Source organism: Mirounga leonina, unplaced genomic scaffold (genome assembly GCF_011800145.1).
Source record: "Mirounga leonina isolate KUSES-001 unplaced genomic scaffold, KU_Mleo_1.0 Mir_418, whole genome shotgun sequence".
NCBI classification, from domain to species: domain Eukaryota; kingdom Metazoa; phylum Chordata; class Mammalia; order Carnivora; family Phocidae; genus Mirounga; species Mirounga leonina.
Genome location: NW_023270739.1, coordinates 2,968,712 through 2,994,929, shown reverse-complemented (window position 1 = coordinate 2,994,929; position 26,218 = coordinate 2,968,712). Strand labels below are relative to the sequence as shown.

General features: G+C 44.1%; 1 protein-coding gene across 4 annotated transcripts in view; it reads right to left on the bottom strand.

Moving 5' to 3' along the window:
* Nucleotides 1–26,218, bottom strand: part of PACSIN2 (protein kinase C and casein kinase substrate in neurons 2) — a 135,065-nt gene that overhangs the window by 78,924 nt on the left and 29,923 nt on the right. The window contains exon 1 of one of the 4 annotated variants that reach the window (XM_034987356.1): nucleotides 6,342–7,130. The exons of the other annotated variants lie outside the window; for them this stretch is intronic. The gene's annotated coding sequence lies outside the window, so the exon portion shown is untranslated. Of the gene's footprint in view, nucleotides 1–6,341; nucleotides 7,131–26,218 lie in introns of those variants that run through there. 4 annotated transcript variants of the gene reach the window in all.

Genomic DNA, 26,218 nt, shown 5'->3' with positions numbered 1-26,218 from the left:
GGTTGGTTTTTTGAAATTAAGTCTATCTGTCCCCAAAGCCTAACCACCGTGCCTGCCACAGAGAGAGACAAACCACAACACCACAGGATAAGCACCCGTCGGTACTCTCTCTGAGGCCAGTACCACCGTGTGATTACAAGTACCCTGGAGTACAAAGAGAAAATGAGATCAACCTGAAGAAAGCCAGGGAGAGAGCCGGGTGGCACTAGATCTGCAGCCTGCACAGGAATGCTCAGGCAGGGAATGATACTCTGGAGAAAGTGCAGCAGGCACTAAGGTAAAAATGTATGAAAGACCAAGAATGTGGAGTGGGGGGCGAGGAGAGGGAAGAACTGGATATGAGGAGGCAAAGCAGGTGCCAGCAGGCTAAGCCCCTTGAGGGCCACACTAGGGATTTGGGCTCCTCCAGAAGGTTATGGGGAGGGACCTGGTCACAGTCCAGGAAGGAAAGTTCCCTCCGACAGAGAGTGGAGAACAGACCATCAAGCATCTAGACCTGAGCCGTCCAACAGACCAGCCACCAGCTATGGAACACCTGAACTACAGCTAGTACCACTGAGGAATTGTCTTTTTTAATCTCACTGAATTTTACTTCATTTTAATATAAATAGCCACATGTGCTTAGTGGCTGCTAAACTGGGCAGTGCAGCTCTAGAGGTTAGAGAGGAAGCAAGAGAAAGGGTTAAGAGACCAGGACAGAGGACACTGTGAACGATTATGCTAGGTACGAATGAGGGGCGGAGGAGCAAACAGGGATTAAAAATTCCTCATTCTGGGGGCGCCTGGGTGGCTCAGTTGTTAAGCACCTGCCTTCAGCTCAGGTCATGATCCCAGCATCCTGGGATCGAGCCCCGCATCGGGCTCCCTGCTCCGCGGGAGCCTGCTTCTCCCTCTCCCACTCCCCCTGCTTGTGTTCCCTTTCTCACTGTGTCTATCTCTGTCAAATAAATAAAAATCTTTAAAAAAAAAAAAATTTCCTCATTCTGGAGGCAAGATATGGGGCAATGTCACAAAGAGAAACAGTTCAGAAGAAAGACCTGAGGTACACCTGGTGGACAAGAGACTCTGCCAAGTGGGCAAACTAACCGTATGAACGCACACAGGCCCAAATGAGCAAATCACCCGATCCAGCCACCCATCATCCAGGTGAACTGGGCCTCCAGGTGGTGACCTATGGATGGTTGGAAATAAACAAAGAGCTCGCCCAGGTGCCTGCTTGTCCATCAGTGAGAGCAGTCAGGCTGCAGGATGATTACAGCCTACATGAGCCCTGCTATGAGTCTTCATCATTATGACCACACCTACCATCCCAGACTCACACTCCTCAATCTTAGCAGTCCACTGGATGTGGCTAAGAATAAATGTAGTATCTTGGAGTTCAACATTAAATATGCAAAGACTTCTCCACAAGTGGCCCTGATGCTTCCCTGCGTGGCCTCGGGGTCTCGCTGTATAATATTCTTCCTGCACGGTACAGGCCAGACCTCGGGGAACCTGCGCTGAACACACTCATAGGTGGTGAATTAACAAAACATTTCTGCTTTCCAGGTCAACAGGTATTTGGTCATCAGACCACTGCGCCCTGTGCTATTTTTTCTTTATGCGTCAGTTCACAGTGGAGAAGAACCATAAAGAGGTCACTTTGCTGTCCCCAAGCTGCCCTGTACTTCATTTATCTTGCTCTTGCCCCCCACTCCACGTATCGGTAGCACTACCGATACTGAAAACAGAGACAGAATTCCAAATTGGGAAGTTCAACTACATCAACAACATTTTGTGAAGTAAGCAAAATCATTCTCCCCTCATCTCCCTTAAGGACTCCACTGCAGAACAATTCTGATGGGAAACAAGACTGAATATGAAATTCAGCACAGGCTTCATGCTAAAAAAAGGAATGGAACGGAATGGAACGGAAAGGAACGGAACAGAAAGGAAAGAAAAGGAAAGAAAGAAGGAAGGAAGGAAAAGAAAGAAGAAAGGAGGAAAGGAAAGGAAAAGGAAAAGGAAAAGGAAAGGAAAGATTGTAATCCCTTACTACTGTGATGGCCATTGGCACACATTTCAAATTCAGAATACTTCCTGTCAGATTCTTTAAGTTAACCAAAAATAGAACAATATGCTTCATCGGTCCACGTAAAAATTAATTCTTTATGATTCACTAATGACAGAGTCTAATGAGAAAAAACTTCAGGGCAGACTCCCAGGGCTAAAGGAGATGTTAAGTAGGCATCTAGTCTGTCATCTGGTATCAAGGCAGAACTGTAAGATGCAAATGCATTTAGACCAGTCTGGTGAAACAGGATTACAGTGCCTTCAAAAACAGCCTCCATGAAAAGGGGACCACTGCAACTCATTCATTCATTCAAATTAATGGCCCATGTTTTCCACTATTACTTCCCTTCATTCACACACACACACACACACACACGCACGCATGCACACGCTCGCTCTGCTCTTTACCTGGCTCTAGGCCCTAGGATCTAGCTGACATACTGAGAGAAGTTTTTTCATAGCCTTAGAGAAGGTTCTAAGGCCACGACTAGAAGCTGTCCTGGAGAGAAGCCCTGAACAGAGATGAAAATGAGGAAGGCCCAGATGACACCAATAGCATAAACTCTCACAGACTTCTGGGCCAAAAGCAGCCCTTAACCCCTGCACAGTCTGCAACAAAGCCAGGACCATATTCCCCCTTCACATCTTTAAATTCATAGGCAGACCAGAATTCACACTAAAGTAAACAGAAGCTAGGGGCAAGGAAGAATATCAAACATTACTTACTGACTAGGACAATTGCATATAAATTATATGTTTATGCATACCTATATTTATAATGTATAATTATAAATATGCATATATATTAAAAAGACCAATTATATATTAAGAAAAGGAAGCCAGTTAAACTATTATACTTAATGTGTACTGAAAATATAACAGTAAAAATAAAATGCTAGTTGGGGAACAAAGGTAACTAAATTATGGGAGAAGTGAACCAAGCCACTCTCTCCTCGCCCTTTCTTTGGCCCTTGGATGTGGTCATCTGGCTCTTCAACTGAAAGCAGCAGCTTCTTCAAGGGTAATGACAGAAGTGCCTGCCCGAACAGCAGGGGGGAAGACAGAGTGCTGACCTACTGCATAGAAACATTGCTCACATATCCTACTTCATTCTTAGCTTTTATAAATTAAAATAGGTATAAAGTTATTGACCACAATTTCAAATACAATTGAAGTGTCTATGAAAATACTTGTTTTCCTATAGTGTACTTGTTTCTGAAATTCTTGAAGGCATACACTCTTAAATACTTCAAAAAATACAAGTAAGTACTTTTCTATGAACCTCTGCAAGGAATTTAAGGTGACTTTGGACAGACAGTGACACCACATCAGGGTCTAAGAAGAGTTACCCACTGCTCTCATTTAGGCCTCTATTCGCATCTAATTCCCAGACTTGAATTTCAGAAGGACTCAAATTCAATTTTTGAAGAGACTCTAACTGATTCTGGAAAGTTGTGGATAAATTCCACTTTTATATATTAAATCATTACCCTCTTTTTTTTTTTTTTTAAACATGATAATGTATCGTTTTAAAGTCTGCCACATTCTGGATGCAAGCTGGTGCAGCCACTCTGGAAAACAGCATGGAGGCTCTTCAAAAAGTTGAAAATACAGCTACCCTATGACCCAGCAATTGCACTACTGGGTATTTACCCCATAGATACAAATGTAGAGATCCAAAGGGATATGTGCACCCCAATGTTTATGGCAGCAATGTCCACAATAGCCAAACTGTGGAAAGAGCCAAGATGTCTATCAACAGATGAATGGATAAAGAAGATGTGGTGTATATATATACAATGGAATATTATGAAGCCATCAAAAGGAATGAGATCTTGCCATTTGTAACTATGTGGCTGGAACTGGAGGGTGTTATGCTGAGCGAAATAAGTCAATCGGAGAAAGACATGTATCATATGACCTCACTGATATGAGGAATTCTTAATCTCAAGAAACAAACTGAGGGTTGCTGGAGTGGTGGGGGGTGGGAGGGATGGGGTGGCTGGATGATAGACATTGGGGAGGATATGTGCTATGGTGAGCGCTGTGAATTGTGCAAGACTGTTGAATCACAGATCTGTACCTCTGAAACAAATAATACATTATATGTTAAAAAAATAAATAAAGTCAGTCTGCCATATTCTAAAACCTGGGCAGTCCAGACTTAGAGCCATCAGTACTCCCTCAGACAGACTGAAATGTCCCCGGACTACAGGGTTTCTTCTTACATCCTGAAGAATCCTCTTTCAAAGAACTGAGTACTTTTGTCTGTCTCTTGTAATAGCTGTGAATTTATTAAGTTTGGATTTCTAAGCTAGCAGGTAATCATATAATGAGGTATGCTTACAACAGTAACAACTGAGTAAGGCCTGGTTTAGGGCTGAAGCAAGAAAAACTTTATGCAATAGAGAGCTCTTTATTTTAAGGAAAAAATCTCTCTTGGGGGAAGAAATGTCAACGCTCTTCGGGCCTCAGGTAATTCACTGTATACCTATGCCCAGTGGTACTAACTTAGGGAAGTTATTGCATAAAAGCTGAATATTTGAAAATGAAACAAATGAAAATGGACTCATCAGAAGAAAAAAGCCATTCCTAGCCAAGTCCTATTAATCATGAGATAATATGTCAAGAAAGCAGGAGAAGAGAGGCCGGTGATCCAGAAGTCAGTCTAGATTCACTCAGCTACCAACAAGCCGTGTGACCTTGGACAAGTCAACAAGGTATGTCGCCTCTTGGTCTTAATTCCTTTGTTTAAAAAAAAAAAAAAAAAATGAAGGGCCTGACTATACTGCCAGGAGTCGTCATTACAACTCTAAATATCATGTTCCCATCTTTTTAACTATGCCACCAAATGAATAGCAGAATTATGTGGCTGGGCAAAACAGAGGACTAACGATGTATAAAAAGAAAGAGGGGGAGGCTTATTTTTACTACTGGCATAAATCTCAGACCTGCAAGACATGTTTCAGTCTGAAGTTACGATACCTCTTATTTTCACAAATGCAGCATTTAAAGTTCATCTAGAATTCAGTAAGATATCTTTGTGTGAAGAAGAATTTGAGGAGATACTCAGAATTATAACAGCAAGGGCAAAACCTATGGACCTCATTAAGGTCTGAGAGAAATATATGTTTGGGAGATTTCTAAAAAAAAATAGGAAAACACACCCCTAAAAGTGTCAGAAATACACAATCATTCAAGGTAACACCCTAACAAGAAAACAGGCTTCTCTATGTGGTACAGACTGTACCGGCCTGGCACTTTCTGGAGACCAGAAAGAAGACCCTGACACTGCCTTTCTAATGTTCACGGCACAAGGTAACCCAAAAAGTATATTCATTTAGCGACGGATCACTCAAGTTTCGGGATTTAAAAAAAAAAACAAAACCTCTAATTAGAAGCACAGTACTGCATAAACAAGGAGGAGGGAAGGGGAGCCATAATTTTCAATTCCAGAATATGACTTGCAGATAAGAAACAAGTATGTATGTAAGGCTGCTCAGTTGTTGGAACAATAAAAACTTTTACATTTTGGTACCTACTAAAAATAAAAGCACAGTGTCTAGCGACAGCGGTCAGATGGAAGGGAGGGCACCGGGTCCGGCTGCGAAGAGGAATTCAAGACAGAACCGACGGCGGAGGGAGGCACAGGGGCCTTGGAGCCAGACACGTGCTCCCTCCGGGAGGCTGGAGCAGATGGCCATGAAACAGCACTCAGTGTCAACCAGAGAAGCTCATTTGCTCACTTTTTCTCCCGAGTCCCATTTCCGTGTTTGTAGGTTAGATCTGGCTGTTAAGAAAGTATGTAGAAGACATAATGCCTGAGAGTCGGAAAAGAAACCAACCCTCTATTAATAGTTAACTCAAGTAACTCATTTAGCTCCCCAGTAAGAAAACAATACAGCTGGGAGTATGTAAGCTGACCTAAGCTATGCCAAAGTTTCTAATTTATTCCATCTATTTGGGAATGAAGCATGCATTATGTTCTAAAACCAGAGTAAAGATTATAAAGCACGGTTTTTCACTTGTTTAGGCCAAAATCTATTCACCAAGAAAATCAAACATTTACTCTGACATTTTCTCAAAGCATTTTGAATAAAACACTCCACTCCACACTGTTCGGTTAATACTGAACTGGGTGAACACATCCATCAAGAAGCTCTGAAACTAAGTGTGTTTAAAAGGTGAGATTTCTCAATCAAGCACTCAGAAAAAAAAAAATCAATGAAAACTCTGCTTTGAAAAAGGTCTCCCTTAAAGGAAATACAGGCCTTAAATAGCACACTCACGTTTTTCTGTCAAATGCCAGCTTCGACTGCCTCCCTTTGCAGATCAGCTTCCGTACCTGCCTCCTTCCGACCCTGCTGGTATGTCTGACCTCCAGCTCCCAGCCGAATTCTCCCAGCACATTTCATCATTTCCTGTTGGCTGCCGACTCCTTGCAGCGAGATGAGGCCAGTCCCCTACCCTGCTGCAGGCACCCTCCGGGCACCAGGTCCTCAGACCTCTGCTCCAGGCCAGCTAGGACCATCACAGAAAAGCTTTCTTTTCAGAAAGTGGCCAAACAGAAATCTCGGTATTCGAGAGAAAGAGAGAGGAGGTCGGAGAAGTCATATGACCCCCCCAAAATCAACTTGTATATGAACTAGCTTACACTGCATATGACAGTCTTAGATCTCTCCTTGTATTTGATCCTTCCACTCAGGAGGGAAAAAAGACCTGCTCTGGAGCTAAGGTGCCAGGCATCACAGGAGTTAACGTGACAGGGACTTCCTTGCATGGGATGATCTTACATGGTCCCTACATATAAAACTCAACTTCCCTTTGTGACTCCACACAGCAAGGCAAAGCAGCTCAACAGTGGGAGATGCAGAGGAAACGGATGCAGGCTCAGTGCCGGAGACCCCAGTCTCTCCGCAGCACAGGCTGCCTCCAAAGGCACTCAGATGTGCACCTGTGATTCCCCAGAAGTAAAAACCAGACCACAAAACAACTTTCTTCCTAGAGTTTTATAAAGAATTAAAAGTGAAGGGAGGGGCGCCTGGGTGGCTCAGTCGGTTAAGCGTCTGCCTTCGGCTCAGATCATGATCCCAAAGTTCTGGGATCGAGCCCCACATCGGGCTCCCTGCTCAGCAGGGAGCCTGCTTCTCCCTCTGCCTGCCACTCCCACTGCTTGTGCTCTCTCCCTCTTTCTCTGGCAAATAAATAAATAAAATCTTTAAAAAGAAAAATGCAGCATCTCAGGTCACCGGTGACCTGCCTTTAAAAAAAAAAAAAAAACAGTGAAGGGAAAAATAAGAATAAATATAGCTTTAGGGTAAGAGGAAGATGTCCTAACTCATTTTAAAATGTATGCGCCCATGAGAATACATACAATATAGGGGCGCCTGGGTGGCTCAGTCGTTAGGTGTCTGCCTTCGGCTCAGGTCGTGATCCCAGGGTCCTGGGATCGAGCCCCGCATCGGGCTCCCTGCTCGGCGGGAAGCCTGCTTCTCCCTCTCCCCCTCCCCCTGCTTGTGTTCCCTCTCTCGCTGTGTCTCTCTCTGTCAAATAAATAAAATCTTTAAAAAAAAAAGTGCTTGAAAAACGTATGCAACAATATAAAAAAATACAAACACTACAAGAAAGAGCAGGTATTGAAACTAATCTGTAAAAACACAAGAAACAAATATTTCAAGAGCTCAGTTTCCCCCAAAGTACCCTCCCAGAAGATACATGGGCACCCCCCACAACCCCTATGGCAAGCTAGATGCTACATTTAAGTGGTGGTGGCCAGAACAGAGCCGGACCATTCCCTCCCTTGGAACATGGGCCCCTAGTCTGACCTTATAACACAAAACAAAATAGGTTAAAAATATCTTTCCAAAATCTGTGTTTAGAAATTCCTTGATGGAAAAACACCAATAAAGCAAAGATCACATCAACACAAGGCTCAATTATTTGACATATGATAATAATTCATACTACTTGGAAAATCATTATACTACCCTCTCCCCCACCAAAAAAAAACAAAACGAAAAACAAACGAAAAACAACAACACAGAAGTCAACCCAATACAACGCAAACTTCGCTGTATTCCACCATCAGCTTAGTTAGATCACTTGCACGCTTACAGAGAGGCACATGCTGGGGCACTAGGCCAGTTCTCTAGTCTGCAGGGAGGCCGGCTACTTCAACCTGGGGCTTACGGGGGGTTTAATGGCCCTAAAGGTCATCTTATCCAGGGACACTAAAGCTGGAAAAGGCTAAATAATGTTTCTAGAGACTACTTCAGTGTGCTTGACCACAACACACAGACTTTCTAAAACTAATGGCCTGGCAGTTATCTTCCAAAGCATTTTAACTAAATTTAAGCAGCACAAAAATATGGTCACAGAAGTCCTTTTCTGGGGGTATTTTCTTCCACTAAGAAAGAATAAACACCTGAGTTCTGGCAGACCAAGCTATCTACTTTTCCTTTTCATCAGCTAGCGTGACCAAGAACTCTTCTTTGCCTCAGAGCCCCACTTAGGGCTCTTGGTTATGAGAGAGGACGACAAGCACAGCAAGGTGGGTTCGTTTTTTTTTTTTTAAGTAATCCAACAAGCACAAGCTGCTCAGTAAACATTTATATAGTGCTTATTTTATAGTTAATGATGAAAATAATCCTATCAGGGGACTGTCCCGTCTTCCATTTTCCAGCTCAAATAACTGAGGTACAGAGAGGTTATATTACCTGCCCTGCATCCCAAAGCTGGCACATGGGGGAGCCAGGATCCCCACCCAGGTAGTCAGCTTCCAGAATACAGCTGTTAGCCATTACACTGCCTCTCCTTCTTGGCTTCCCTCAATAAATCAGAAACCGGTCTTGGATACAGCTGCTACGTAAAAAAATCTGATTTGAAGTGAATTAAGAATGCAGATAGCAGTGGCACTATGAAGTAATGAGCCCGGTTTTCCAGTGGCTGGGGCATTCTCTCCTGGTCCCCACAACCTCGGCCAGTGGGTTCCTAGCTGGAGACCAGCTGTCCTGACTCTCTAGAGGAGGACAAGGCTGGCTCTGGCAGCTGTCCCACCCCCTAAGGTGGTACCGGGACAGAAACACTGCTCCAGGAAACCCATCTGCTACCTCTCGCACGTGGTGCCTAAACTGGTGTTTCCGGTTCCAATCTGGTTTCTGTCATCAGACTTGAAACCTTTGGGCATTCATTCAACAAACATTAGTGCCAGGCACAGGGCTTAAGGCCACGGGGCCCCATGGTTGAAAAAGCCAACATCCCTGCCCTGGATTGCTCAGTGTATGGGCAGGGCAGATGTGTAAATAAATAAAAATGGCACGAGCTGATAACTGCTAGAACCAACATGCACCAAGGGCTGAGGGAACACTGGGAAGGGAGCAGTGAGCTAGGGTGGGAAGCAGGGTCAGGGAAGGCTTCATGAAGGAAGGGACAGGAGTGGGTTCTCTAAGAGCCTGCCATCAACCTACTCAAACCATGTAGATTAAGGTAGAAAAAAATTCTGAAACAAAATCCAGCAAGTTAGCTGAAGACTACCAGTGCCTTCATGACCTCCGTCCTCAGCGGATGGCTGAGTCCACGCACAGCAGTCCTTTAACCTAGCATCAGGCACAGGCATGAGGGCAACACCGGACCGGCTTTCTCTTCTGATACCTCTATCCTGTTATAGGATGAAAATGGCTACCTTCACCGAGCTCTTTTAAAAGACTCCATAGGATAGGTACTACTAGCCCCGTTTTACAGAAGGAAAACCACCACAGAGAAATTAAGCAACCTGCCCAGTTATCACCCAGCAAATAATGGCAGAATGGGATTCGAACTCAGGTCTACCTGATACTTTCAAAGCCCATCCTCTCTCCGCCACACTCATGCCTGCCACGGAACTAGACCCATGAGGAACACAAGGATATCTGGCAACAGGTCATGTCACGTGGGGTAAAGGATAAAATTTTCACCATGTGATTTTTTTTTTTTTTTAAGATTTTATTTATTTATTTGACAGAGAGAGACACAGCGAGAGAGGGAACACAAGCAGGGGGAGTGGGGGAGGGAGAAGCAGGCTTCCCGCAGAGCAGGGAGCCCCATGCGGAGCTCGATCCCAGGACCCTGGGATCATGACCTGAGCCGAAGGCAGACGCTTAACGACTGAGCCACCCAGGCGCCCCTTCACCATGTGATTTTTCCCCATTCCTCTACTGGTCTGTCCTTGCTTTAATGCCACACTTTTTCTAAAACAGCTTTATTGAGATGTAATTTACATACCATATAATTCAGCCATTTAAAGTACACAACTCAATGGTTTTTAGTATATTTACAAGCTGTGCAACCATCACCCCAATTTTAGGACATTGTCATCATCTCAAAAAGAAACCCCATGCACTTTGGCTGCCATCTCCTTCTCCCCCCTTCCCCAGCCCAAAACCACCAGTGACTCTTACAAGGTGATTCTTAAAGAGTAATGGGCACACAGTCATCAGGTTGTTAATAACACAGTGCAAATTGCAGTTCTGTGCCTCAGTCCTCCTTTCTGGGCTAAAGCTAACAGCTGAGCCCGGACAGGACCAGGAAAAAGCCAGACAACTTAGAGGCAGGCACTGGGGTGAGAGGTGGAGGTATCTGGCCGCCCCATGCTAGATGGGCTCCACGATTCTCATGTGCCTGAACTTAGCAGAGCCAGGTGGTCTAGCAGCTGCCAGGATGGTGGAAATCATGCAAAAGCTCTAGAAGAGCCCCTCTGGTCACAAGACCTTACACCATTAAGAATGCCCATCCCCTCATCTCCAGAAAGACAAACCAGGATGGTATCCACTACCATAGGCTGGGGGTAACCAGAACAAGAGTTGTTCTGAGAAGCCAAACTCTTCAAGGATTGATTATCAGGACTAGTGATGGCCTGGAGGAAAAGGTGCCTCCTCTGCTCCGCCCCGCAGCCTTCCTCAAGTGCTAAGGAGAGTTGGGGGAAAGGGATCTACATAACAGACCATGCACATACTTCCACAGAGCATACAGGTCATGGAAACAGCTCTGTAAAGCATCGCCACGCAATACAAAACTCCTCAACACTGACGAGGAATGAGCTTCTGACAGATGCACACGGGTACATCACAGAAACCTCATGGTGAGCAAAAGAGGCCAGATGCAAATGGGTGCACACTGTGTGTTCTATTTACATGAAATTCTAAACCGGGCCAAATAAATCCATCATGACAGATCAATGTTTGCCTGTGGCCAGGGGCTGGGTGGGGGCTGACTGCACAGGGCACAAGGAAAAGTTCTGAAGTGATGGAAATGTTCTCTATCTTGCTTGGGACAGTGGCTACCCAGGCGTATCCATTTGTCAAAGCCCCTAAATGGGTCCATTCTGTTGTTATGTAAATTAATATCTCAATAAAGAGAAAAGGGAGAGGAGGGGAAGGGGGGGGATGAGGGAGAGAAGCCTGCTGCGGAGCCTGAACAACGGAGCCGTCTGCTCTCTCCACCAAGGACTGGCCTGCAAGGTGCCGCCGAGCCCCGGGCCGTGTGCGCATTGCACTGGGCCTCAGTTCTTAGAAAAGCGGATCCTCTAACATACACAAATGATTCTGATGAAACTAAACGGTCCACTTTCTAACCAGGTTAACTCAGCTCTCCAATATCCCTGCAGTAAAAAGCGTGATAACGTCAGGCAGCGACTCGGAAATGGCAGCTTTCAGTGACAGGCTCCAGTGGCTGTTTGACAGTGAGTAAACAAGTAAAATCTCATGCGATAATTACAGGTATTAGCTTTTCTTTTTCTTCAAATGGTAAGTAAATCTTAAATTCTAGAATTTAAATAGGTTATATAAAACATTCTGGTAGGTCAATTTTTTTTTTTTTTTTGGTTGGGGAAAGAGGGTAGCAGCTATGTTCAAATCTTACGTGTTAACCTTTCATATTTTTCATGAAACAAGACATAAATAGAGCCATCTTGCCTTTAGTCTTCATATATATATATATATATAAAGGAATAAACCAAGCCAAATTTCTAACATTCTCGATCAAAGAAGAAGGTGCCAGAACAAGCTGAACTAAGTACCAGTTCTATCTTTGGCAAAGTAAAAAAAAAAAAAAAAAAAAAAATTTAAAACCCTTTATATAAGCTTCTTTGCTTCCCTGGCACTCACCCAAAGCTAAAGAAAAAAAATGAAGCCAAACTAATTAAAGCAGAAAGCCCGATTGAGAAAAACTTCAAAGCACCAATGTGATATGAAAAATATGTTAATTTCTTTTCTTACACATTTTATAAAATGCCATCATGAGAAGAAACACCTGGGTTTCTAACAACATCTCAGTGGTTAAGATGTCACTCGCAGTTCTGGGGCTAGCTCAAGCCTTCCTTGGACAACTCACTGAAGATGGAAAATGATCCCTGAAGGAAGGTCTGAATTCAAAATGGAGTGGTGAACAAGATCTGTGGGGAGCTTTTGGGTATTTTCAGGAATAAAGTTAGAGATCTGCTCCATTCATGTTTTACTGGAGGTTTGCCAGTGTGATTTTCCCCCTCATTTATTTCTATTGTGCCCTCTCTATGCTAGACTCTGTAGATTACAAGCTAAACAATTCCCCACACTTGTCCTTAAGCAACTTAAGAGTTTAGTAGGGTCGACAGAGAAGCACCCAGAGGACCACACAGTGTGACAAGCGCTACACGGCACACCTAGGCAGGGAGCCCTGCTTGGGAGAGCGGGGCAGATGTGGGGAACCCCCAGGGAGGCTGGGTGCAGAGCTGCGTCAGGTAAAGAAGGCGCCCTGTCACTCGCCTCTCTGGCTGGGTCTTCCTCCTCCCCCAGCTTCACCGACGAGGGTATGCCCCTGAGGGCAGAAGCACCCAACACAAGGCTGCCGACTATATTTCCTCCACTAAGGGCACTAAAAAAAGAAAACCCAATCACCTCCCATTATTTCATTTCAAAAGCATTTTAATAATAAAAAAGGCATTTTAACACTAAAAAGCAGGTCATACAACTTCAGAATGTATCAAAAGCCTCAAACTAAGTATCTCTAGCTTTGTAAAGAATAATGACAATGTTGATATTTTAGCCCCATGGCAGTAAAAATACCATCACGAACTGGTGTTTAGAAACCCTGCAAATAGAGGCTAAAATTAGGACTATTTTATGACATTTTACATACATTTGCCAGGATCTTTACATACAATGACTCTACACTTCATGATAACCCTGCAAGGTGGGAGTATTGTCCCCATTTTTCAGAAGACAACACTAGCGCCCTGGGGAAAGTGGCTTGCCCACGGTCACACAGCAGTCACAGCACAGAGCTACTAAACATGGTTCCCTCTGACAGCGGAGCCCATCTGGTCCCACAAAGCCCGCTGGGGTGGTGTGGGAGAGCTCTGGGTGACCTCTGCGGTCCTCATCAGAAATAAACATGTTTTATTGTTGTTGCTTTGGAGATCGCAAAGGAAGAATTCAGTTCTGCCTTTTTTTTTTTTTTGGTAGTCACAAACAACCAACTTAAACCCTTTGTGAAACCGAGAGAGGTATAAATATGTAAATAAACAGAAATCATGATCCCAAGCATTCCAGAATGCTCCCATTACATTCTCCTTCTCCATTTGGACCAGTGCTAGGGATAAAGAAGATGGGAAAAATGGGAAAAGATCAAGAATCCCGGGGTACCTGGGTGGCTCAGTTGGTTAAGTGTCTGCCTTCAGCTCAGGTCATGATCCCAGGGTCCTGGGATGGAGCCCCATGTCAGGCTCCCTGCTCAGTGGGGAGCCTGCTTCTACCTCTTCCTGCCGATCCCCATCTGTGCGCACTCTCTAACAAATAAATAAAATCTTAAAAAAAAATCAAGGAACACCTGGGTGGCTCAGATGGTTAAGCATCTGCCTTCAGCTCAGGTCATGATCCCAGGGCCCTGGGATCGAGTCCTGCATCAGGCTCCTTGCTCAGCTGGGAGTCTGCTTCTCCCTCTGCCTCTGCCCCTCCCCCCCCATTCATGATCTCTCTCTCAAATAAATAAAATCTTTTAAAAATAAAATAAAATCAAGAATCCCAATGTGCCAAGAAACAGGGGACACGTAAACCCTTCCTCAAGAATACTATACTTCAGGGCGCCTGGGTGGCTCAGTTGGTTAAGCAACTGCCTTCGGCTCAGGTCATGATCCCAGAGTCCTGGGATCGAGTCCCGCATCGGGCTCCCTGCTCGGCAGGGAGTCTGCTTCTCCCTCTGACCCTCCTCCCTCTCGTGCTCTCTGTCTCTCATTCTCTCTGTCTCAAATAAATAAATAAAAAATAAAATCTTTAAAAAAAAAAAAAAAGAATACTATACTTCAGTTTGGCATGTAATAAGTATACATTTAGAGTTTAATGAATGAATCTAAAGCCTGTAGGCAGTGCTGAGTGCTATATAAATTCATTCTAAAAGATATGGTCTCTAACCCCTAAAAGCTTCCATTGTCAGGTCTGAAATGTGATTATAAATAGAACACCAACTGAGGGGCACCTGGGTGGCTCAGATGGTTAAGCGTCTGCCTTCGGCTCAGGTCATGATCCCAGAGTCCTGGGATCGAGCCCCACGTTGGGCTCCTGGCTCAGCGGGGAGCCTGCTTCTCCCTCTCCCTCTGCCTCTCCCCCTGCTCATGCTCTATCTCTGTGTCTCAAATGAATAAATAAAATATTAAAAAAAAAAAAAAAAGAACACCAACTGAGGCACCTGGATGGCTCAGTTGGTAAAGCAATCAACTCTTGGTTTCGGCTCAGGTCATGATCTCAGGGTCGTGAGATCAAGCCCCACATTGGGCTCCGCACTCAGCATGGAGTTTGCCTGAGATTCTCTGCCTCTCCCTCTCCCTCTGCTCCTACCCCTATTCACATACACACTCTCTCAAATAAATAATCTTATAAATAGAATACCAACTACAAACTTAAAAGTGCATCTTGTTTTACAAATTTTATGTTTTTCTTCTACTTTTACCATTTAAAATTGAAGTCTACTGTACTTAATCTTAAACAAGGCTCCCAACTGTACTTCAGCATGGAATGAGATCCTGCCAAGTGAGGAGGTAAGAGGCTGGTCCCCTACAGGACCTCCACACCTACGTGGAAAAGGCAGAGCTGAGTGGGGTCAAGCAACAGAGAGGGGCAGTGGTGAGCAGATACAGGGCCTTGGCAAGCTTCTAGGTTCCTCCACCTGTAACACGAAGACAGCCTCAGGTACCACCCAGGGCTTGGGAAGATCAAGTGAGACAATGTGCAGTGTATTTTTAAGTGTTAGCCACCGAGGTCATCCCCTGGTGACAGAACCAGAAGCTCTGAATGACGCTGATCCCAGCTAAAGTCACGGAAGGGTCAAAGGGCCCTCTCTACGGATAGGGTTGAAACACAGCAGGCACATACTTAGGTGGAGGGCAAAAGGTTAACCCCCAGGAAAGTCAGAGAGCAGGCAACCAATAAAGGTCAGAAAAACCAAGGAATCAATGACAATCCGAACGGAAGCAAACCCACAGTGACCACAAGGAACGAAGTATGGGCATGGATGGGGCTGGTTCAGAAGGTCTTATGAAGGAAAAGAAAGTGAAGGGACTTCGCCAAAAGGCCAACTGCGCTGAGCCACAGAGAGTGCCGAGTCCAGAACAAGTCTCATGGGCACACCGTGAGCCACCTGGCACGAGTCACAGGGAGAAAGCAAGCTGCTCAGCCTGGCAGTGGTTGCTTTGCATCTGTGACAGGTGACCCAGCTTAAGACAGTACAGACAAGGAACACATTTCTCCCATTTGTGAGAGTGAGGTAAAGCAGGGCAGGTTACAAAACAGTTTAAATCATATGATTCTACTTGTCTTTAAAAATCACATTTGTGGGGTGGAAAAGTGTACATCAAGGTACTGACAGTGATTTTCTCCTTTTGAATATCTGTACTTGTATTTTACAAAGTCCATGCATTGATTTCATAATGAAGGAACACCCTGAGTGTTCCTACAGCCAGACGGGCGACTCCAAGGCAGCGACTGGAAGGGCTGTGGAGAGACCACTGAGGCACAGAGGGCGCTCGGGACCACAACACTCCCAATCTCTGAGCACCAACAGATACAGAGGGCAGAGCCCTGCCTGCAAGACTTCCATAAACTCCCCTGTTTTGGATAAACCCTGGAGCAAGATGCTATCACCCAAAGCCTGATGCCTCATCCTCCAGAGGAAGGCGCATCACCCTTGCAGCTGGCTTCACCAATTGTGCAATATTTCATGTGGGAAAGCCAAAGGATGGGATTCCTGGGCGCACCCCACAATTCACTCCATAAAGTGTGAGATTTTATGAATCATTTCTGTAAATAAACGTAAGTCCCAGGAAGGGTCAAGTCTCTCCAGCTGCATCCAAAAGCAGAAGATGCTGGCCCTGGCTTCAGACCACCAATCTCATTCACAGTATAGAGGTTCTTTAAGACCTCAACGTCACACAAATTAATCCCATGCCGAGACAGGTCTAAGGGAGACATTCTGCAGAATAAGCACATCTTAGTTTACCAGGTGAACAGAACCAAATGAAAGGCCCCATCCCCAGTGCCAGCCACACACAGGCAAGAGAAACTTCTCAAGCTCTCACAACTAGATCCCTCCCAGTGATAAACCTGAGAAAGGGAAGTCAGCAGCCAGATAGTCCCCTCCCTAAGAGGAGACAGATATCCCAGTGCTTCTGACAGCACACATGACCCACAGAGCCGGGTGACCACCAAACCCAGACAATGAACATAAGCACGCAAAGCTGTATAAAGACCTCTGACAGGTCAGAAGGTCCTGTGACAGGACCTATGCACTTGGATTAGGGTTGGGGGAAATTTTATAAACAGCTGAGAGTACTGACTTCCAGGGCCAAGATGTGGCCTGAAAATGTGCCACCGAGTGTGCTCACTATGCTCTGTGACAGTGTTCATTTTCACAACTCCTCACTCTGTGACCGCCTGTTTGCAGGTTAATGGGAGGGGAACACCAAGAGTGAGCTCACCCAGACCCTGGGTCCTTTTGTGCTTGTCCCCCCAGTACACGCCCTCCAAATCCACTTACAATTCCCCACCTATTAAAAAATGTCTTGAGGCTCAGGAGGGGGAAATAGGATCTTTAAATGGTATCAGTATTTCTCTGCTACACTTACTGAAACACCAGACTCACAGTTTGTAATGTCAAAATGGTGCACTTAAAAGAAACAGGCCGTGTCCCAAATTTGTTAGATTCAGATACTCTTTCCAACAAATTAATGACAATAAATAGTAAAGATTTTCTTTCTGTTCCACAAATGTATTTCAACTAATTCATAACCTCATTTTATGTAGAATTATTTTCTGATGGCACACCAATTATTTTTCTTCCTCAAAGATGTTGAGAAATATTATTATTATATAATTTTTAGCAGTACCACTTAACAATGGTTTACACACAAGTTTTTCTTCCTATGGAGACCTTGGGGAAGAACCAAATACCTTTAAGAGGAGTAACAGCCTGAACAACTCTGGCAACAACCAATACCATAACACCTACACTATCAAAACAATCTGGGATTCATTATGTCTGTAGGCTGGAAATGTCTTCCTCTTCATCTTTTATGGAAAATGACAAATGTATAAAAAGTAGAGACTAGAATAATGATGCTTAGTTTCAGCAATTATCAATAGAGGACCAATCTTGTTTCACTTGTGATTGTGAAAACTGTTAAATGCTCATGGCATCATGCGGCCCAAATGTGTTTTTACGTGACCTGGCAGGTCCACAGCACGAGTCCTCAGTCTGGAAAGAGGAGACACAAAGCAAGCAGAGCAGAGGTCCTCACCTAAAGGGAATGGCAACTTTATGGGGAACCAGAGCCCACGTAAGACACATGTAAACCCGAGGAATAAAAATACCAAGCCCGCAAGGTGAGCCTCACCAGAGGTAAGTCATGCTGACGTCACTGCACTCCCTGATACGATGTGATAAGGAAGGCACTTCACCTGTGCAGTATTCTTCCCCAAAACTCATAAGCCCAGTCCAATAATGTGAAAAAGAAGAAAGAAAAAAAAATGAGGCAAACCCAAATTGAGAGACATTCCACAAAATATCCAACTAGCACTCTTCAAAATTGTCAAAGTCGCGAAAAATAACACAGAAACTGTCACAGACGGAGGAGACCAAGGAGACAGGACAATTGAACCCAATGTGATATCCTGGACTGGATCCTGGAACAGACAGAATCGCAGAGGAAAAACCAGTGAAATCCCAGTCACATCTGTAGTTTAATTAATAACACTGCACCGATGTGAAATTCTTCATTTTGACAACTGTGCTGCAGTTACGTAAGATGTTAACATTAGGGGAAACTAGGTGAAAAGTATATGGGAATGCTCTGTATTGTCTTTGCAACTTTTCTGTATACCTAAATTTTTTCCAAAATAAAAAGTTTATCACAGAAATAATATAAAAAATTTAACTGGCGGGCGCCTGGATGGCTCAGATGGTTAAGCGTCTGCCTTCGGCTCGGGTCATGATCCCAGGGTCCTGGGATCGAGTCCCGCATCGGGCTCTCTGCTCCTTGGGAGCCTGCTTCTCCCTCTGCCTCTCTCTCTGTGTCTCTCATGAATTAAAAAAAAAAAAAAAAAAAAAAAAATTTAACTAGCTAATAAATATTCACTATATCCTTCACAAGAGTCAATGGCAATGTGGCCTTCATTTATTAAGATTTATTTATTTGAGAGAGAGAGAGAGATAAAGAGAGCACGCATGACTGTGGGGAGGGGCAGAGGGAGAGGGAGAGACTCTCAAGCACACTTCCCACTGAGCCCGTCCACCAGGGCCAAAATCAAGTCAGGCGCTTAACCAACTAAGCCACCCAGGCACCCTGAGGTCTTCATTTTAAAATGCAGCCAGGGTGAGGCAGTGCCTGAGTGGCTCAGTCGGTTAAGTGTCTGACTCTTGCTCTCAGCTCAGGTCTTGGTCTCAGAGTCATGAGTTCAAGCCCTGCACTGGGCTCCACACTGGGTGCTGAGCCTACTTAAAATAAACGAATAAAATAAAACAAAGTTGGGCCAAGGAAGATGAAGCATATAAAGAAATAAAACAATTTGCAAAACTGTCTCAAAGAAAGGAAGCACCTTGAAATGAAGGCAGGGCCCCTGTAAGCTGAAGGCCACTCGAGGTAGCTGATGGAGCACACCCCAGGACACGGAGCATCTGACTGTGATAATGAACTGGGCTGACAGAGTGACTTCCAAACCACGAGACTGCCCTGCCTGGTCTCCCCCACCCCACCCTGCCTTACCTCTCCCCTCCAGCGCCTCTCTTCATTCATGCAGCAAGTTCTGAGAGTCTGCGAACTCACTGAGTGAAACCAGTAAAAGGAGATTACATACCACCATATGATAATTCAGTTTTAAAAAATGGTTTTTTATGTATCTAGAGAAAAGATGAGCTGTGATCAGAACTGCACTAAGAAAACGGAAGCTGTAGCCCTGCACAGGGGATGGGCTGAAAGAAGCAGGATTCTGCCTTGGTCTTTCTGACCAGGAGACCACACTTGGAAGGACTGAGCCTACCGCCTCACAATAATTGAAAATTCACCCATGCTTTTAAATAGCTTTGCACTTAATATAAATAGTGTGCTTCTTTATAAGAGTACCTTCCTATGTTTGAAACAGGACACAATTCTAGAAATAAAAGCACACACCTGTTTTTCAAAGTATGAATCACATGTGCAGATTTAATTCATTCTGAATGGCATTTAAGAAAACTTCTATGGCTAGAGTCAGAGCAGCCAGCTGTCTGCCTGGGCACCTGAGCAAACGTCTTGCACCTGAAGGTCAGCTCAAGGAAGAATTTATGTGAAATATTCCTGCCCAAATACCCTGCAACAAAATTACTGAAAGACAAAGAGAGAAAACCAGCAGTGATTTTTTGAAACAATCCTTTAAAAAAAAAGAGACAATTAAGAAAAGTTGTATTTGTTCTCTAAAACAACAGTTGGAAAACGAAAGAATCTGCCATGCTTCTCACCAATGAGCAGCTTCATTATTTCTGTTTATCCAGTAATTGAAGAATGTCTTGCAAAATTCAGGTCAAAACTTCCCCAGTGCTCTGAATTATGCAACCAGGAATCCGTACAGTGCCACTGACCCACAGCCCTCCACTGAGGCTTCGCTCTTCAACTTCACATTGAGAAAAGGGCCACATATGCTTTTTCCATTCATTTTTAAAATGTTTTACTGAATTAGAAACCCTCCAAATACGCCTTGGATTTTACACATTCAATAGTTCAGACTTCAGGGGCAAGCTCTCGGGCCGTGTGCCCGGGCTCACACCAGTGCCAGGCACAGCAGCCTACCCCAGATGCCCAGGGAGGTGGGTTGCTCGACTGTAAAAAAGAGGACCAGCACCGGGGCGCCTGGGTGGCTCAGTCGGTCAGGCGACTGCCTTCGGCTCGGGTCATGATCCTGGAGTCCTGGGATCGAGTCCCGCATCGGGCTCCCTGCTCAGCGGGGAGTCTGCTTCTCCCTCTGACCCTCCTCCCTCTTGTGCTCTCTGTCTCTCACTCTCTCTCGCAAATAAATAAATAAATAAATCTAAAAAAAAAAAAAAAGAGGACCAGCACCTCCCACCTCTCAGGTTGCTGAGAGGATTAAATAAGACAAAACACCTGGTCTGATACCTGACAGCCCATCTTGTCCCACAATCTGTCTCCTTCCCTCCGAATCTCTCTATCCACTCCCCTTCTGGTTGCCCTCCATCTGGCCCACTAAGACCTAGGTACAACAGAACAAAAAGCCAATTCCACCAAGGAGCCAGCGCCTTTACTGTCCGCCCCTCCCAGCTCTTTCCCATGAGCAGCAGATGACAGGTACCACATGCAACATACTCATCTATTAATCGAATATGAATTTTATTTGTATTCCATCTACCTCTCCACTGATTTCCATGAGGAAGGATTTTCTTTTCTTTTTCTGAGAGAGCAAGTGAGCAAGCATGGTGGCGGGGGCCGGGGGGGGGGGGGTGGATCTTAAGCAGGCTTCATGCCCAGCACGGAGCTGGATGCGGGGCTTGATCTCACGACCCTGAGATCACTGAAATCATGACCTGAGCCAAAATCAAGAGGCAGATGCTTAACAGACTGGGCAACCCAGGCGCCCCGGAAGGGTTTTTCTCTCGATGCTCCTGGTCTGTTAACACAATGCCTAACTCCTCCCCAGGAGAAAACAGTAAAGTGCTCTTCCTGGAGGGCACTCCAGGAAGTGTCAAATACAGGCTTCTTGTCTGGACGGAGATCATCATTTTTTTAAAAGATTTTATTTATTCACTTAAAAGAGAGAGAGCTAGCACAAGCAGGGCAGGGGGGGAGGGGCAGGGAGGAGAGAGCAGAGGGGGAGAAGCAGACTCCAGCAGAGCAGGGAGCTTGAAGCGGGACTCCATCCCAGGACCCCGGGATCATGACCTAAGCCGAAGGCAGCCGCTTAACTAACTGAGCCACCCAAGCGCCCCTGGGTGGAGATCATCATTAAAACATCATAAGCAAGAACAAAGCTGGCGGCATCACAATCCCAGGTTTTAAGATACACTGCAAAGCTGTGGTAATCAAAACAGTATGGAACCGGCACAAAAACAAACAGATCAATGGAACAGAATAAAGAGCCCAGAAATAAACCCACACTTATATGGTCAGTTAATCTTTGACAAAGGAGGCAAGAATATCCAATGGGGAAAAGACAGTCTCTTCAATAAATGGTGCTGGGAAAACTGGACAGCTACATGGACCACTTTCTTACACAATACACAAAAATAAACTCAAAATGGATTAAAGACCTAAATATGAGACCTGAACCATGGAACTCCTAAAAGAAAACATAGGTAGTAAATTCCTGGATATCAGCCTTAGTGTCATATTTATGGATCTGTCTCCTCAGGCAAGGGAAACAAAAGGAAAAACAACTCTATTGGGACTACCCCAAAATAAAAAGCTCCTGCATGGCAAAGAAAAAACAAAAAACAAAAACCATCAACAAAGCAGAAAGGCAACCTACTGAATGGAAGAAGATATTTACAAGTGATAGATCTGGAAAGGAGTCAATATCCAAAATAAAGAACTTATACAACTCAACACCAATTAATTAATTAATTAATTAAAAATGAGCAGAGGACTGAACAGGGCATTTGTCCAAATAAGACATACAGATGGCCAACAGACACATGAAAAGATGTTCAACATCACTAACCATCAGGGACATGCAAATAAAAACCACTGTGAGATATCACCTCACACCTGTCAGAGGGCTAAAATCAAAAGGACAAGAAACAGGTGTTGGTGAGGATGCAGTGAAAAAGGAACGCTCGTGCACTGTTGGTAGGAATGTAAATTGGTGTAACCACTGTGGGAAATGGTATGAAGGTTCCTCCAAATATTAAAAATAGACATATTATGGGGCGCCTGGGTGGCTCAGTTGGTTAAGCGACTGCCTTCGGCTCAGGTCATGATCCTGGAGTCCCTGGATCGAGTCCCACATCAGGCTCCCTGCTCGGCAGGGAGTCTGCTTCTCCCTCTGACCCTCACCCCTCTCATGTGCTCTCTCTCTCATTCTCTCTCTCTCAAATAAATAAATATTTTTTTAAAAAAATAGACATATTATGTGATCCAATAATTCCACTGCTGGGTATTTACCCAAGAAAATGAAAACAATAAATCAAAAAAGATACATGCACCCCTATGTTTATTGCAGCATTATTTACAGTAGCCAAGATATGGAAGCAGTCCAAGTGTCCATCAATACATAAATAGGTAACAAAGATGTGATATATGTATGTATCTGTATCTAGATACTTACACACACACACTGGAATATCACAGCCATAAAAAAGAATGAGATTTTGCCATTTGCAAGAACATGGATGGACCCAGAGAGCATTATGCTAAGTGAAATAAGTCAAAGACAAATACCATATGATTTCACTTATATTTGGAATCTAAAAAAATAAAACAAACAAAAAATAGAAATAGACTCATATACTCTGAGAACTAGTGGTTGCCAGAAGGGAGGTAGGTGCAGGGATGGGCAAAACAGGTGAAGGAGATTAAGAGGTACAAACTTCTGGGGCGCCTGGGTGGCTCAGTCAGTTAAGCATCCTACTCTTGGTTTTGGCTCAGATCATGATCTCAGGGTCCTGGGATCGAACCCCGCAATGGGCTCAATGGGCTCCACATTCAGTGCAGCCTGCTTGAGACCTTCTCTCCCTCTGCCCTTCCCCGCCATGCTCTAAAATAAAAATATTTAAAAAGGTACAAACTTCCAGTTATAAAATAAATAAGTCACAGACCTGAAAAATACAGCATAGGGAATGTAGTCAATTTAATACTGTTATAACATTGTATGGTGACAGATGGTGACTACACTTATGGTGAGCACTGCATAATGTGTAAAACTGTCAAATCCCTATGTGTGCACCTGAAACTAATATAACACTGTACATCAACTATACTTCAAGAACAAAGCAAAAAGGGGAAAAAAAAAAGATCATAAGCAATGGAAATTAGGCCTCTTTTCCTTCTCTCTCCACTGCAGACTAATGCAAGGCAGCCATCTGAAGCAAAGATATCTGTTCTGCAGACCCAGCTGACCTTCAAGGAGGCTGTACCAGAAGGTAGGTCAGGGAGAGTCAGCATATCCACTTGGCTACTACACTCCGCTATATCCTCCATGCCTGTTATGAAGTGGGTATCTCGTCCTATTCTGACACTCTTGCATCACTCTCTCTCTCACAGGTCCGAACCTGAGTGAGTTTAACTTACTAACTCATTCAAAACCCAATACCAGTACTCAATTATTAGCATTTATTAGCTCTCATCACATGCTCACCATAAAATGCTAATTTTAAGGGATACAGAGATCCACTTAGAGAGTCTCTGTCCATCCTTGTGGTTCACTCATAAGCAAGTTAAAACCAAATTACTTTTATTAAAAGGCAGAATGGGGACGCCTGGGTGGCTCAGTCAGTTGAGCATCCGACTCTTAGTTTTGGATCAGGTCACGATCTTGAGGTCCTGGGATCAAGCCCTGAGTCGGGCTCTACACTCAGCATGGAGTCTGCTTAACATTCTCTCTCCATCTCCCTCTGCCTCCCCCACTTGTTCTCTCTCTCTCTCAAATAAATAAATAAATCTTTAAAATAAAATAAATAAAAATCAGAATGGAGGAAGGGAGGGTTGCCTCTAGTGGTGATATGTTGATCAGGTACAGATTGGAAACAGACCCACAGGTCTAGAAGAGGTAGAGAGGAACAGGGAGTTGTTTAATGGAGACAGAGATTCAGGTTGGGAAGATGAAAAAGTTCTGGAGATGGACTGTGGTGGTGACTGCACAGCAATGTAAATGTACTTAATGCCACAGAATTGTATAATTTAAAATGGTTAAAATGGTAAATTTTATATTATGCATACTTTACTGCAATAAAAAAGTAAAATTTAACAACAAAAAAAGCAACGAAACAGATCCACACATATTTCTAAACTCCTCTATGACAGAGGTGGTGTCCCAAGGCACAGTGGGATCTCTCAATAGTGATGCAGACTCAACCAGTCATCCAAATGGAAGAAAATAAAATTGGATTCCTACCCCATGCAAAAATCAATTACAAAAATCAACTTCAGACAGACTAAGGCTTAATGTGAAAAGCAAAACTTTAAAATTGTTAAAAGAAAACAAAGTATATCTTTATGACCTCAAGACAAGGAAGGATTCCCTTTATCTTTTTTTCAAGATTTTATTTATTTATTTGAGAGAAAGAGATAGCACGAGCAGGAGGGGCAGAGGGAGAGGGAGAAAGAGAGAATCTAAAGCAGACTCCACACTGAGCGTGGAGTCCGATGTGGGGCTTGATCCCAGGACCCTGAGATCACGACCTGAACCAAAACCAAGAGTCTGACACTTAACCGACTGAGCCACCCAGGTGCCCAAGATTTCCTTAAAAAGTCATTAAAAGAGACACCTGAGTGGCTCAGTCAGTTAAGCATCTGCCTTCAGCTCGGGTCATGATCCCAGGGTCCTGGGATCGAGTCCCGCATTGGGCTCCTTGCTCAGCGGGGAGCCTGCTTCTCCCTCTGCCTGCTGCTCCCCATGCTTGTGTACGCACGCTCTCTCTCTGGCAAATAAATAGATAAAATCTTTTTAAAAAAAACATTAAAAATACCAGTAATTAAAGAAAAGATTAATATAGTGAACTGCACTGAAATTAAAAATGTTTAACAAAAGATAGCACGATGACAGTAAAAACACATGGACAAGGTAAGAAGTGATATCTGTATCTCATAGAACCAGCAAACTGGCTTCTAGGCAGTATGAAGAACCAACACAAATCAATAAGAATACAGACGAGTTTGGGCGCGTTCAGGGTAGTACGGCCGTAGACGTACAGACAACCCAAGAGACGTACAGGAAAAGACTCATCGGACGTGTCAGCAAAGAGAACCCATGAATTGCTAACACCCATATGAAAAGATGCTCATCCTCATCAGTAACCAGGGAGAGGTAAATTAAGGACAGAATGAAAGGAACATTTGGGCAGCTACTAGATGGGTACAGTTAAGAAGTATGACAATAGGGGCCCGTGGGTGGTTTAGTCCATTAAGCATCTGATTTTGTTTTTGTTTTTTTTAAATATCCCTTTGGTTTTGTTTTTTTTTAAGATTTTATTTATTTATTTGACAGAGAGAGAGAGTACAAGCAGAGGGAGAGAGAGAAGCAGGCTTCCTGCTGAGCAAGGAGCCCGATGAGGGGCTCGATCCCAGGACCCTGGGATCATGACCTGAGCCGAAGGCAGACACTTAACGACTGAGCCACCCAGGCGCCCCAAGCATCTGACTCTCGATTTAGGCTCAGGTCATGATCTCAGGGTCCTGTGCTGAGCATGGGAGTCTGCTTGGGATTCTTTCTCCCTCTTCCTCTGTCCCTCCCCATGAGCATGCTCTCTCGCTCTCAAATAAATAAAATGTTAAATAAAAATAAAAAATATTTTTTAAAAAAGTGTGACAATAGTCAGTTTGGGAGAGGATGTTTATCCATGTGATTAATTTTATGTGTCAATTTAATTGGGTCACAAAGTGCCCAGGTATTTGATCAAACACTATTCCAGGTGTTTCTGCAAGGGTGTTTTTGAGTAAGATTAACATTTTATTTTATCTTATTTTATT